Raw genomic sequence first — 13,671 nt, forward strand, 5'->3', positions numbered from 1 at the left:
ATACCCACACTCCTGTTCGGCTCCGAATCATGGGTCCTCTACCGGCACCACCTACGGCTCCTAGAACGCTTCCACCAGCGTTGTCTCCGCTCCATCCTCAACATCCATTGGAGCGCTTACATCCCTAACGTCGAAGTACTCGAGATGGCAGAGGTCGACAGCATCGAGTCCACGCTGCTGAAGATCCAGCTGCGCTGGATGGGTCACGTCTCCAGAATGGAGGACCATCGCCTTCCCAAGATCGTGTTATATGGCGAGCTCTCCACTGGCCACTGTGACAGAGGTGCACCAAAGAAAAGGTACAAGGACTGCCTAAAGAAATCTCTTGGTGCCTGCCACATTGACCACCGCCAGTGGGCTGATAACGCCTCAAACCGTGCATCTTGGCGCCTCACAGTTTGGCGGGCAGCAACCTCCTTTGAAGAAGACCGCAGAGCCCACCTCACTGACAAAAGGCAAAGGAGGAAAAACCCAACACCCAACCCCAACCAACCAATTTTCCCCTGCAACCGCTGCAATCGTGTCTGCCTGTCCCGCATCGGACTTGTCAGCCACAAACGAGCCTGCAGCTGACGTGGACTTTTTACCCCCTCCATAAATCTTCGTCCGCGAAGTCAAGCCAAAGAGAGAGATAATGTATGTATGTACTTTTTATTGTTATTGGGTTATTATGTTTAATGGTGTATTCACTCTCTATTTACTATGGAAAAAAAGCACACTGTACTGTATAACACTTTTCTAGTCTCGATAGCATATGAGACACCAACGTCCGGCATTAAATCACATTCTGTGCAGTCTCTTGTTTATGTGTTAAGACTTTTGGTAAATTTAACTGAAAATGGCCTCTAGATGCCCCCAAAGCAAGCATGTGGCAGAATCAAAGGTGTGCCATCAATTTGGAAGAGCAGCTAAAGGTGATAAAGTAATATGAAAATGGTAAAACTGTAAATGTTACAGCGCATGACTTGGGATGGTCTCACTCAACTTTAACTACATAACATAACATATAACATAACAATTACAGCACGGAAACAGGCCATTAGGCCCTTCTAGTCCGCACCGAACCAAACACCCCTTTCTAGTCCCACCTCCCTGCACAATGCCCATAACCCTCCATCTTCTTCTTATCCATATCGACCAAAAATTTATTCAGGCTGTTGAAGGAGCAGCCCCAATGAAATCAAAAATAATAACTAAACAGTGAGAGGGGCCTACAGCTGATATGTGGATGACAAGGATACAAGTCAGCTGATAGAAACCATTCCTGAGGAATTAACAAATTAAGAGTTGCTTAAACTAGAAAAAGAAGCACGGTGCAGAAGAAGCCGCAAGATCTCAATACAGAAAGTTACCATTTAGCAGAGAGGAGAATAAGTGATGCAATTGCTTGCCATAGGTAAATTTATAATGAAAAAAAGAGGCCAACTAGATATCTTCCTGAAAAAAAATCTTCTCATCGCACAGAATAGCCTCACCCAGGTCCTTCAGGTAATGTGACTATGATATTTGATGATAACAATGAGGGGACAGTTAAAAAGTAAACAAAAAAATGTATTCAGTGAATTCTTCTGTTTTTTGATTTTGTTGAAGATAATACTGACCCTTTACTGTACAGTAGAAGAGTACTGTACAGTCCCTACGCTTTGCAGCTGCCTTCACATCATATGCTTTCAGCACCAGTTATAGTAAGTGCAGTACACATACAGGCTTATTACTAATATTACCAGGGCATGAATAATTTTATAGGTATTGTACAGTATTTACATTTTATTAACTATGGTATATGGACATGCGTATGTCCAGGTAAATATGCATCTGTGTCATGGTATCTCAAGTGGTACAGAATATTCCACCTCTAATAATTGACTTAGGTCCAAATCGATTTGCGCTCCCACTTCTAGAACGTAACCCGGATGCAAGTCGATGCATGGCTGCATTTTACACCCAATCAGACTGCCACATGGTGATCTACAACTATTTTTATTTCTTCTTCCTTCTGTCCCAAAAATCTTCCTTTACTCTTTTATTTACATCATTATATAATATGTGTATCTATTCTCCTAGTTATTTCCTATAGTGAGCTTGTATTCACAATCTGAAATATAAACCTTGAACCATTTGTCCATGTCTAGGTCACTGACAGAAATGTCAAATCGATAGTTCTTCACATTTTAATGTTTCCTCCACTTACTTCCCTGTAAATTATTGTTTCCCACATGCCATCCCACTGATTCTCTTGTCATCCCTCCTACTATGTACGATTTATTTACAGCAGTCAAGAAACTTACCAATCAACACAGCTGTAGGACGTGCGAGGAAATGACAGCATGCCGGAGAAAGTCACAAGAAGATCATGCAACCTCCACACACACAGTTCAGGAAGACAGGGTCAATCTTAGGGGGCTGGACCCAGCAGACAGCTAGAGAACTGCAAGACTCCGATGTTTCCAGACAGATATACTTCCTGGCTTTTGAGATCACAGTTAGTGTAGCTGACAGTCATGGAGGGAACAGCAGATTCCTCTCAGAGCCACTCACTCCTTGCATTCCTTCTCTCTAACAAGTATATGCAGTGAAAACTATCTGACTACATATGCATGTCTCTTTCTTCAGATAATCTTCAGACATTAAACACTTTCTGGACAGTAATACCAGGGGCCTGGTGCCGCCTTGGAATCTGAATATAAAACTTCATACTCAATGAAGCAAGGTACAAAATGCTGGAGGAGTGGAACAGATCAGGTTGTATCTACGGAAAGCAATATATAATCAACATTTCGGACCAGGACCTTTCATCGGGAATAGGAAGAATATTGCTCTGTGGTCCTAGATTCTCCCATGACTGGAAATATTTTCTTCATCTCCATTCTATCCAGCCCTTTCAGTATTCATCATGTTTCCTTGAGATCTTCCTCATCCTTCTAAACTTCTTTTTTTTAAACTTTATTTAAGATTTTATAACATGAATAACATATAGGATTACATTAAAAAAAATTAAGAATAAAATAATAAAATTACAATACAGTATCAGTAATCTAAATAAACTATACCCTCCCCAATAATTATTACACATTAATAACCCAACTCAAATTAGTCCAACCCCCCCTTCCCCCCCAAAATAAAGAGTGAAGAATTAATAAAGTTAATAATATATGTGAGAAAAAAACCCACTTACAAAAAAAAACAAAAACATAACCGATTAAAATACTAACAAAAAGAAAAGTAATTAATACTAAGATATCAGACTTAAAAAACATATTTAAATCAAACTTAAATGCATATATTTAACAAACAGAGTTAAGATGAAACATATATTTAACTCAAACTTAATATAAAAAATTAGTAAAGTTAGTAACATTATCTATCAAAAATTCTTAAACAATAATCAATTCTTAAAAAAAATTGTAGCAAGAAAAAAAAGATGAAAAAAAAAACTTTCTCTATAGAGATAAACCTTCACCAAATATCAACTAACTTCACATCTATCATCATATTAGTCACATAAACCACCATCTTAAAACAAAATTCAAACCTCATTAAGCATTGTACAATTCAATTTTAGTACTCTTCCACCATTTTTCCCTTTTACTCTTGAATAGTTATCCAATAAAAGCTCCAATACCACATTTAAATATCCCCAATCATTACGTTAAAATTCAGATATCCAAATAATAAAAACACATCTACAATGAAATCTATATCTTCAACAAATGGAGCATAAACCACAAACAAAATTCAAGCCTCACTAAGAATTGTACAATTCAATTTATAACTTTCACCATTATTCCCTTCGTTCTATAACTAAAATAGCAAAATAATATACACCAGAATTACCACTCCTTTCACTTTAAAGCTAAAGAAAAAATATAAAAAAAACTTATCCATCCCATTCACATTTAAATTTCAGATATTCCTTATCTACTGAATAAACTTTACAAAAAAAACCACGTCAATTTTTAGTTTTTTAAACAATCAAATACTTTCTTATGCTTTTTTTTAATATATTTAAACAAAAAAAAACCCCTTCACTCTTTAATCTAATAATACAAAAAAAAAGGAAAAAAAAACAGGTAGGAGGTTAAAAATACCCCCTCCCGTCTAAATCGCGCAATGTGGTAACTCCCAAAAAAAAATGGGTGTGAGATAACTCACACGTAGCAGATGACTTTCAGGAAATAGTGCCTATCCAGTTCTCTCCCCCAACTCTCACTTCATCTTAAACTAACATCATCATTATTTAATATCCCTTTTTTAAAAAAAAATTAGAAAAAAAAATGTCAACTCTTCTTTTAATCAGCTCCAACTGCCGAGTCACCATTACAACCATTCCTTCTTGGAGCACGGCTCTTTTCTTCCATCTCTTGTCTCCTTAGAGATCGCCCATTTCTTCCAGAAATCAGATTCCCTTCTTGCAGCTCTGCCCTCTTTGGAGACTGTGGAGGACTACGTCGTTTCTGGAATTGCGTAATTGGTAAAGACTGAGCAAAATCCATAGCTTCTTTAGGATTATCAAAGAACTTTGGCTGATATCCATCCTGAAAAATGTTCAGTACCGCAGGGTATCTAAATGTTGCCTTATATCCTTTTTTCCACAATAATTCTTTCACAGAATTAAATTCACATCGTTGAAACATAATTTCCTGACTCAAATCCGGATAGAAAAAAACACGATTACTGTGAACTATCAAAGGAGATCTGTTTTGCTGTGCATTTCTAATAGCCATTGTTAGGTCTGCTTTGTTCATGAATGAGTGAGACAAACACCAGACTGAGTCGAAATCAGGGTTCTTTGTTCTTTATTACCGGATTGTAACACTTGCGACTAACAAAGTTAGTCGGAGAATGCATTCTGCCGTTATCAGCAAAATGGTGATTTTTTATACCCTTGGATACATGCTTAGAACATCATCATATCATTACTTGTCCAATGACTAAAACTGTTGCTATCCTTTCCCTGCTAGCTTCCTGCCTCTCAATCCATCAATGTCTCTCTTATCTTGTAAGTACAAGGATGCATTTACATCTTGTTACAGCCCTGTACATTCCCATCTCATGATGTTTTACCTAACAGGAGTACAAGGACACCTCCCCTTCTTGTTACTGCCCTGTACAGGGTAACTCCCTACACATTCCCATCTCATGATGTTTTACCTTACAATCCCTCCTTTGTCCTCTTTAGAGGACAATCTCGCCCTGACTATGCTACCACCGCGTTACATTAGTTCGCCTATTATTGCCAAGCTCTATACGGGTTCTGTTCACAGGGCAGTTCGGCTGGTGGGCGAGGGCTCCCCCAACCCTCCTTTGCGTACACCCCCCATCCGTCACCCCGATCCCATTGCCCGTTTACAAGTTTCATCCCATTTGCCCCCAAGCAAAAAATAGCTTACCCCCCGTACATTAGTAAATTCCCAAGTTAACATATGGTCTACAATCTGATTAATAATGTTTGTGTTACAATCAATGTTATAATATTTGTTCTACAATCAAGGTTATAATATTTAGGTTACAAGCAAGGTTAAAATTATATGTGTAACAATCTAATTCACAATCCCTCCTTTCCATCACATTCCCCATCAGACTCCAGATCGATCTCAGCAACTTTCTCCGCCTCCTGTAATGTGAGATAGTCTTGCTCCACAGCCTGCACAGCTTGATATTTCGGAGGCAGTTCATCACGGTCAGCAAAGGCTTTCTCTATGGTCCTCGTGACCAGCGTTCGAATGCATGGAATACAACAACAGCCACAAGTGATAAAAATTGATACAGAAATGAACAAACCCAGCAAAAGTTGTCCTAACAATGTGCTCCATCTCCCAAACACTCCCTGTAACCAGGATAAAACAGGATTGGAGACTCCAGACTGGGCTTTTAATTCTTTCGCCAATGCCCTAAGTTTCGTTAACCCCTTAGTGAGTGATCCATCTGGCCCTGTGTTATTAGAGATAGAAGTGCAGCATAGATCTCCAAACATAGCACACACTCCACCTTTCTCTGCCAGGACCATATCAATCGCTATCCTATTCTGAAGTGTCATAAGGGAAGTTTCTGACAGTTGTCGATGTATTGCCTCAACAACGTCCCTGGTCAAATTTGCAAGGCGCTGGACATTATAGTGAATAAGGTTGATCCTATTAACATTCTTATTTACAGTGATGGGAAATATTGCACTAAAAACAGGAAAGCTTTCAAACCCAGCTGCAATCTCATCGGCTAATTTAAATTCGTCCGGAATATTCCGGGCTTGGCCAATGGCATCAATCCATACCCCATCAGGGTTCCTTCCTCCCGGCCCCAAGAGTCCAACACTCCTCCTTTTTCTCCACAGCCAACTCTCTGTGTGGCGCAATTCTAGGGAATCCTCGTCTCCCTCCTGCCTTTTGACAATCAGCACTGGCGCATTAAGGGTTACTAGAGCACACCGACCATCCCAGTTAGCGGGGAGCCAGTTGTACAGCACTCTTCCTCCACAAAACTCATCTGTGTAGTCATGCAATCTGCTACAAGTCTCCTTAGTTTCAGATTCATTTTTTTTTGTTATGGGACCTCAAAATCATCCCCTGTATATGTTCATGATAACCAGTAACCTGTTTGGCTGCCCTGTCAGGCACCCATGTGGCGTTTTCCCTGCTAATAGTAGGTCGTCTACATACTGAATCAGTGTAACATCTTCCGGGAGCTTTAATTTCATTAGGATTTCGCTAAGGGCCTGATTGAACAGTCCTGGACTGTCCTTATAACCCTGAGGTAATCTAGTGTATGTGTACCGATGTGCTTGGTAAGTGAAAGTGAACCAGTCTTGGCATTCCTCAGCTAATTTCAAGCAGAAGAATGCGTTTGCCAGATCAATGACAGTATAGTATTCGTGCTCCGGACTCAGAGCCCTAAGTGCTACATATGGGTCTGGGACTGGTCTCCCGATGGTCTTGGTAGCCAAGTTAATCTCCCGGAGGTCGTGTACCATCCTCCAGTCTTTTCTACCCGGTTTGGGAACAGGCATGATGGGCGTGTTCCACATACTGTCAGGTGCCGCCCTTAAAACCCCTGACTCCATTAACCCTTCTATCGTTCCTTTAATACCCTCCTCCTGACTGGGCGACAAGCGGTATTGTTTTCTCCATATTGGTTTCTGCCCGGGGTTGGCCAATTCTAGAAATACCTCTCCTTTTATTACTCCCACATCATAGGGCCCCGTTGTCCATATATGTGGACTCAGATTAGAAAGATATTTTTCTGAGTCTCTGTGATCAATATTTTCTCCTTCTATGGCTCGGTCTCTTTCTACTTTCTCATTCACAACCTGGTCCCATGCTTCAATATTCAGTCTGACAAATTTTCCTCCCTCCGAGGTGGAATATCCCGGGATTTCTGTCTGCCTGTATTCACACCCTATCGCTTCCTTTACCATCGGACCCAGCTGTCGAGCGTGATGATCTTTGGCAATACCCAAGGTCACATGAGGCACACTTTCTACTCCTAAGCAGAACCACTCCATTTGTTCTTCTGTCATGACAACCATAGCAGCTATTCCCTCCTTACCTACAAAGATAAATGGACAATGTATCGTTTCTGTCTTCCCTTCTTTTAGAGAGTCCCACCTCTCCTTTTATTCCTGGTCCGGGTGGATGGTGTAGTTTAATGTAACATGCATAGGATCTAGTGGATAATGGTAATCCCCATACCGAGGAATACTGGCCCTCCACTCAAAAAACTGTTTAATCAGCCCTGGGCCTGGTTCATCATACAGTAGCCGACTCCAGAAAATACTAACCTCCACAGAGTCTTCTGAAGCGTTAGATGGGGTCATTACTATAAACTGTCCTCCCCTTCTTATTGTATCCCCTGGGTATGTTAACCGAAGGCCCTTCTCAGAACATTGTATGGTTATTCCTAGTTTGGTAAGAATGTCCCTTGCTAATAAATTAATGGGGCAACTTGGCACAACCAGGACAGGCGTTTTAACCCTTTGTCGTCCAAATGTCATGTCGATGTTATCTGTATAGGGCTGTGTTTCCTTTATCCCGGAGAATCCTATTGTAGATAATGTTTTGCCCGAAAATGTGCTCCCTGGGGGTTTTTTAATCACTGTCGTAACTGCTGCCCCTGTGTCAACCATAAATTCAATTTTTTCTCCATTTACCGTCCCCCAAACTTTTGGTGGCTCCCAGGGAGGCGTGATTTTTGATTCTCCAGGGCACCTTCAATAATCAAATTCAGCACCTTCCTCAATATAGTCATTACACTGAGGTGCCTGGACTTGTTGATCACTCTGCCACCCCCCGATTCTCTGGGGCCCATCAATGTGTCCACCCCTACCCCTTGCTTGTCCTCTTAAGTTTCCTCCTCTTCCCCGATAGCCTCTAATAGAGGGTAATCTTTTTCCCCTTGCTCTCCCAGCCTCCGGACAGTTCCGCTGGTAGTGTCCAAGATTTTGGCAGTACCAGCATACTGCATGTTCCCCTCTATACATTGTACCTAGCTGTCTTTCCCAACCATTTCTTACTTGGGGTCCCGGATTTATCGCTGGCCCCATGACCTGTGGGACTATCTGTTGGGCCGCTAATTTAACCCCTATATGTTCTATGGCTCTCACCAATTTATCGGTTGTCTTGTCCACCTCCTTCTGGGACGCACTTTCTGACTTAGCATGCTCTGATTGACGATGTCGTTTGATTGCATGTGTCAGGTGTCTTTTCCACAAATCCTCTGACATTGTCTCTAATCCCACAATGTCCCTTAATTTTGCTTGAACCGTAGCAGGTAGTCCGTTTATTATCCCATTACGAAAGTGAGCCCTTCCTAAAGGGCTGTGGTCGGGTCTTTCTCCAGTCCCTGTTTCCCATAAGTCCCATGCTCGAGTGAAATACTCGTGTGCAGTCTCTCCTTCCTTTAGTTGAAGGGTTACCAAGGCATCCAAACTATAGGGTGTAGGAAATGTTTCTCTAAGTGCTTCCCAAAATTTATTCCGAAGTGGGTTAAATTCTATTTCATCCCCCAATTTACTGCTTCTTACAATTCTCTCTATTTGCTTCAGGGCCCCTTCTGCCTTTAATTTTATCATGATAGTTCTGACATCTGCGAGTGCTAATTGTTCTTGGCAGGTTTCTCGCTCAAAACAAGAAATCCATGGACTAGCCCCATTACTCAACGGAGGTAGTTTTTTCATTAAACTCTCTAAGTCCATTCGTGACCAGGGTAAATATTTTTGAGTTCCCCGTCCCGTGATCAGTAATGGGCATTGATATCTCAATTTTGGGGATTTCTGCTCCTTCTTTACTCTTGGCATGCATTTATTTATCCCACCTTGTTCTGACTCTTCTTCGTCACTGTCACTGTCCCTATCAGCTTCCAATGTCTCAGGGTCAAAGGTATATTGGTCACGTTCATCTCTAAGATAATCTTTTCGGCCATAGTTTAGTTGTTTTACATCTTTCTCTTTTGTTCTAACTATGTCCAGGTAGGCATGTCTATTTTTCTCCCTCCCGAGTCTTTTCCTTTTACTTTCCTCCCATGGTGGATCGTATCTCGTTTCCTCATCTGTACTACACTTTTCGTCCTTTACTCCTATTACCATTCCTTCAGCTTTAATTTCTCCTGACAGTGTTGTAGTTATCTTTTCCACTTCCTTCAATACACCTACCATTAATTCTTTTTGATCCTCACTGATCTGCCCCAGCACATTAATATCTCTGTTTAAGTTTTTAATGTTATCCTGAACCTTTTTCATGTTCCATTTCTGTATCTCTAACTCCTTTTCTATTTTCTTGGACTCCAGAGGGGTCTCTACATCTATTACTCCCCCTTCTATTTTTATTAAAGGGGCCTGTACCTCGTCTGATGTGTCCCTATTCCCGTGGTTCTTGTCACACCCCAGTGTCTCAATATCTGAATATAAGGGACGTGACTCCAGTGTCCCATCTGGGGTGCCAGAGAGAGAGAGAGAGAGAGAGAGAGAGAGAGAGCATAGCGAGAGAAAGAGATAGAGAGGCAGATACACAGAGCACAAGAGATAGAGAGAGAAAATGCCTTGCACTGGCCCCACTGGGAGAAAAGTCTTCAGATTAACACTTTCGTTTCAAAGGTTTTAAAAGGTTCTCATCCTGTGATCACTGGTCTGGATCAGATTGGGTCTCCCACCACTGGGAACTATCACTCCTTCCTTCCCTCCCACCTCGAGTGAGCTACACGTCAGCCCACAATGTCTGCCCTGATCCCGCAATGGTGGGGGTGCGGGAAAAAGGGAGGGAGAGAGGATAAAACAGGATCCCATTTGATGCGGAGCTGGAATTGTGGGCACAAAATTAAAACCAAATTGTATTTCTCTGCCCTGCCCAACCTGGGGATTTCAGGGCAGCACCGCCACAGATTGGGATTGGGAGGGGGAGTGGGTGAGAGAGGAGGGGGGGGAGAAGAGAGAGAGGGGGAGAGAAGAGAGAGGGGGGGAGAGAAGAGAGAGGGGGAGGGTGAAAGGAGGGAGGGAGAGAGCAAACCCGGACACTTCGTGGCTGGAAACTGGAAACAGGCACTTTTCCTTTCCCTTCTGTGTTTTGTTTCTTCCAGCTTATCTAAGCCTCTACGTTTTAAAATTTTTTTTTCCTCACCTGTCAGGAACATCTCAGTGCCCCCGGGTAACCAACCCCTCTTCCTCCAGCGGTCTACACATTTTCGGAGCATTTTTTGTTTTTCCAATGCCGCATTACTGGTATTTCGCTCCTCTAATTCCTGATTAATTTCCTTAATAACTTGGTCAAAAGTCTTAGCAGGCAACTGTACAGCCATAGCTGCGGGACCGCTTTCTAATGCCTGTTTTAATTTAGGTTCTTGTCCGTTTAGGGGATCTATGTCAACGAAAATTGCTTTTAAAAATGTCTCCTTGCAAGCTGGATGACTAATATCTTTTAAAAGAACAGTCTCTAAGTCTTGTCCTCCAATTGACTTCAGACTGTCCTGTATACTCTGATTGCTCGTTTTCCACTCTCTGTTTTCCCAAAGGGGTCTGAAAGTTAAATTACAACTAGAAAACCAAATATTTGGGCTATACTTTTGTCCTGTTTCCCTGTACCAATCTATGAATTTACGTAACTTTATCTCCTTGGTGATGTTGGGAATACCCTCATTTAACTTATCAAAAGTATTTCGAATAAACTGGGTGTCTCTTAGGAGTTTGTCAACTTTTTCATTAATATCTCCTACCTGATCCGGACACAGCTGTCGCAGCCTTCTGTCGTCGTTCTTGTTCACCAGGCAGGCGTCCCTGAGTACTTTTTTTGTTGTCTCAAGGTCTCTAGTGTCTGCTGTGGTATTCCACCACGGCGAATTGGGGAAATAAATTCTTAACTTCTCAAGTGTACAGACATTATCATACCTACCGGACATTTATAAGTCAGTCTCTCAGATACAATTGAGGCCAATAAGCCTGAACCTTTGTTTTCTTTCAAAGCCCAACCTTCACGTGGGAGATTTCTCCTCTTAATAACCAGTTTAGGGCAGAAAACTCAGGTCCTCAATTGTTTATAGACCACCTTCTCACTCTATTGGACTTTGCAACGACACAATAAAGACTTTTAAACTCTAGTAGTTTCTTGCGAAGCACTTAATAAATGTCATTCAAACACCTTAAGGACTTTTATCTTGTCTGTAATCACTTACATGTTACAATCCTGGCATGCGACCTTCAATTGTGGTCGTCTAATTTGTCCGATCTCCAGTTCTTACTGACAATCATAAAGATTTAAAAAAAAAGAGAATTTTGTTAAAACAGGCTTCTCTGGACCTTTTTATCAGCCGGCTGAGATGATTGTCAGAAAAAACAGAAACCGTCGTCCAGTGTTCACTCACCCATCACGTCGGGGTCACCAAATTGTTAGGTCTGCTTTGTTCATGAATGAGTGAGACAAACACCAGACTGAGTCGAAATCAGGGTTCTTTGTTCTTTATTACCGGATTGTAACACTTGCGACTAACAAAGTTAGTCGGAGAATGCATTCTGCCATTATCAGCAAAATGGTGATTTTTTATACCCTTGGATACATGCTTAGAACATCATCATATCATTACTTGTCCAATGACTAAAACTGTTGCTATCCTTTCCCTGCTAGCTTCCTGCCTCTCAATCCATCAATGTCTCTCTTATCTTGTAAGTACAAGGATGCATTTACATCTTGTTACAGCCCTGTACATTCCCATCTCATGATGTTTTACCTAACAGGAGTACAAGGACACCTCCCCTTCTTGTTACTGCCCTGTACAGGGTAACTCCCTACACATTCCCATCTCATGATGTTTTACCTTACACCATACGTAAAATAGTCTCTCTATCACAATAATTTAAACAGCGAACCAGAACAGGTCTTGGATTCTGTCCTGAAAAAGGTCTCCTTCTCAAAGCTCTATGAGCCCGTTCCAATATTAAACCTTCAGAAAACTTATCTTGTCCCAACACTTGTGGAATCCATTCAGTGAAAATTTTTCTTGGATCTGGCCCTTCTATGCCTTCTGGCAAGCCGACAATTTTCACATTATTCCGTCTGGATTGGTTCTTTTTTGCTAAATTTTTATTCTGAATCTGTAGCGTTTCAATTGTTTTATTCACATCTTGCAATTGATCTTGTACATCAGATAATCCTTGATCACACATCTCAAGTCTCAAGTCTTTCAATAGTTTCGACTTTAAAAGCTCCATAATCAGCCATCTGTTGAGTATTGACATCCACCAATGCATTAATCTTAGAAGTAAGATTATTCATAGAATCACCTAAATGCATCATTGAAGAAAATATCTTATGTCAAGACTCTTGAAAAGTATATCAATATAAGTAGATCCAGACATGATGGGATCCTGCTGTTCTTGTGGAATCAAAGGACCTTCTATCCTTTCTTTTAATTTAGTAGCTTTTCTTGCAGTTTGACTCCGTGTAAGAGCCCCTGCCACAGACCCCCCCAGAAGTGTCAGGAGGCTGATAATCAGGGTTATCTTTGATTCAAACCTCCTTTAAAGGCTTTGTTACGTCAGTATCTGGAAGAGCTGTTGTAACTGGTGGTGTAGCAGTCAAATGACAACTCTTTAACTCTCCAACTGGTGGCGCCCCAGCTAATTCAGCAGTCAAAGTCTCAGTAACAGCACTCACAGTAGACGTTGTTTGAAATACTGGCACCCGGCCAGCCCTTTGTTCTAAAGGCTGCTGAGAACGACCTTCAGAAAGACTCGCTGATACAGAGCGGAGTTCCAATGCCAAATTCTTCGCTTCTTTTCCTGGATCCATTTCACGCTGAGTCGTGGCTTTTTGTAAACAAGCAGGCTCAGATAATTTCGGAAAATATATATTTTTTAAAAATCTGTTGATGTTTCCTTTTACTTTTTTTTAACAAATGTACCATTAGGTATTAATTCAACACCTCATACTATTTATAAACTTTTTAAAGAGTTTTAATGGGCACTTAAAGACAAAACAATAAGTTAGAGTCAGGAGAGGACTGGAACGCACATCTGTTCCTTACACCATCTTGCCACGCCCCCCTTACGCCATCTTGCCACGCCCCCCTTACGCCATCTTGCCACGCCCCCATCCTTCTAAACTTCTAAACTCAAGTACAGGCACAGAATTTTCAAACGCTCCTCACATATTAATCATCTCATCCCTGGAATCAATCTTGTGAACCTCCTCTGGATCC

At 41.4% G+C, this 13,671-nt stretch overlaps 1 protein-coding gene across 1 annotated transcript in view; it reads left to right on the top strand.

Annotated features, from left to right (window-relative positions):
* Positions 1–13,671, top strand: part of LOC138755386 (leucine rich adaptor protein 1-like) — a 322,011-nt gene that overhangs the window by 56,883 nt on the left and 251,457 nt on the right. The gene's annotated exons all lie outside the window — the stretch shown is intronic.

The sequence above is a fragment of the Narcine bancroftii genome, chromosome 1 (assembly GCF_036971445.1).
Source record: "Narcine bancroftii isolate sNarBan1 chromosome 1, sNarBan1.hap1, whole genome shotgun sequence".
Taxonomy (NCBI): Eukaryota; Metazoa; Chordata; class Chondrichthyes; order Torpediniformes; family Narcinidae; genus Narcine; species Narcine bancroftii.